Genomic DNA, 2500 nt, shown 5'->3' on the forward strand with positions numbered 1-2500 from the left:
CTTTTTAGATCATTTGTTTCATTATCATCACTACCTTTGATATTCTGTTGTCTTGTTATTTGCCTTTTTCAGTTGCAATATAATTTGTAAACTATTGGCATTGTTGTTGCTGTGCCTTTTTTTTTTTTTTTTTTTTTTGTCTAATTCTCCAGTAGCAATATGATTTATGGTAGAAACTTATTTTTAGATTTATTGCTATAAAAACTTTCTTCTGCATAAAATGTGAAGTTTTAATAATAGTGACCGTACTATCTGAAACTAAAATGACCCACTGTTTCTGCAAATATGATTCATAGTCTTAGGTGGTAGCCTTAATCCCTGACAGTATTATACAACGCTATAATTGTATAACTCTTCCTCCCCTCCTACACCCCCCTCCCCTTCTCTCTCTCTCTTTCACTCTCTATCTCTCTTCTCTCTCTTCCTTTCTCTTTCGAATCTTTCATTATTGTTATCATTACTATGATTATTGAAATTATTATCACTATCATTGTTCTTTTTATCATTATTATTATTATCATCTTACATACTAATATTTTTTTTTCACATATTATCCATTATCATCACCATACCTTACATCATTTCACATCATCATCATCATTATCATTATTACTGCTGTTATCGTTACTGATGATACTACTGTTATTATTATTATTGTAATTTTATGATCATTACTCCCATTATTATCGTTTACTATCATTATTATTATTTTTATCAGCATTATATCATTTTTTTTATTATTTATTATATTATAAACCATTTACATTACCATATATATTAATTATTATTATTATTAATATTATTTTAATTAGAATTAATAATTGAATAAACTTACTAAGTTTTTTAATATTTCAATATTTCAATTTTCTCTTGGTTTAAAATTAATTTTTAAAACCACACTTCAAAGTTTTAGTTTTATGCAAATAAATATTCATATTCAATTCATCTCCAAATACTTGAGTACTTATACTTATATTGAATTTTATTGATTATAATAATTAAAGATGATATGAATATATTTGTTATATTATGGTTATGGTGCCGTGTTCTGAAGGTGTTCTGAACGGAATAGGATGGGCATAATGTTTGGAATGTTGTTCAGCTGATAGTAAGAATGCTGATAGATATTGGCGAAACTTTCTGAGAGAACTTTCCGATCCTATCTATAACATTTTCTAATGTGTTAGTAAGATTTCTAATGATTTAGTAAGTCATCTGTAAATTAATATAAGGATATGTCAATGCGAATAATTCTAACAATAATGTAAATCATGGCAGTGGATATCTTCATGAATGAATGTTTACATGGCTCATCGGTCCATGCCAGAACGACATAAATCGCTGGAACGTCAATAAGAACTTCAGCCGTAAATAAAATGAAATTATACAACAAATCGGTATGGAAAAACAGGGAAAAAAAAAAATCAAATTAACAGTGGTGATCTAGAACAGTTTTGAGGAGTTATCAATGTACAGTTATGTAACTCATGGAATCCAGGTGTAGGTGTTCTGGCAAGGTGGTCTTTATTTTTGAGGACTGTTTGTATACAGACGATGTTGCGATGGACTTTATTTTGATGTAATCTTGTCTTAATCATTATGGAATTTAAATGGTTCAAATTACCAAATTATTTTAAGCCTAAAATTAGGAAAAGATTCATGATTACCCAATTACGGAAAGTAATTTACACACATCTATCGAAATTAAAATCGAGTCTTAGTGGCTCGCATCATCAAGGTACAACAAGTTTAAAATGAATGATTGTCTTGTAAACGAAATGCCATAAATGCAAAAATATTAAGTTTAATAAAAAAAAATGATGAAAAATTTAATATGTGCTTGTAAAAAGAAAGAAAGAAAGGAAAAAAAAAACAAAAAAAAAACGAAAAGTAGAAGTAGAGTCCGGAACATCACACAAAAGAAGCCTCATCCAGTAAGTGCGGCAAACGACTGTAACCATTTCAGGATAGGATGTTGAGTTGAGGGATTTCATGCAGGAGGTGATCACAGGCATCAAAGCGAACGCTGTCAAAGTGAGTGTACAGTTGGTTGAATCGACCGAGGTTAGTTTCTGCAGTCAGTTGTTAACCAACTGTAAAGTGTGTGATGGAGGGAGATGCGATGGAGGAACGATTGTTTGGCGAATCCTTACCGACATCTACAAACAGAATTAGTATTTTCGGTTATTTTACTCTAAGATTATTCCCACCGGCTCATGTACACTGATGCTGTACTAAGAAGTATGTTTTACTACACATGTGGCGATGTTTTCTATTGAAAAGTCATGGCGTCTTTTGTGTGTAAGAAATAGTGGCCCATTGTTGTTTTCGAGAGATATGAAGTTGCTTTCCCATGACTAATTCTCCACACACCAAACTCGCTTAGTCTATTCACTCTCACTCGTACTCACACTCAAATGCACACGCACACACAATGCAATTGTTCCTTAAAAGATGAAATAAAGAAAAATCATATAGAAGTTTAAATTGCATTTGACTT

This window comes from Penaeus japonicus, unplaced genomic scaffold (genome assembly GCF_977035675.1).
Source record: "Penaeus japonicus unplaced genomic scaffold, GWHDUDI00000001_assembly GWHDUDI00000029, whole genome shotgun sequence".
In the NCBI taxonomy this organism is placed as follows: domain Eukaryota; kingdom Metazoa; phylum Arthropoda; class Malacostraca; order Decapoda; family Penaeidae; genus Penaeus; species Penaeus japonicus.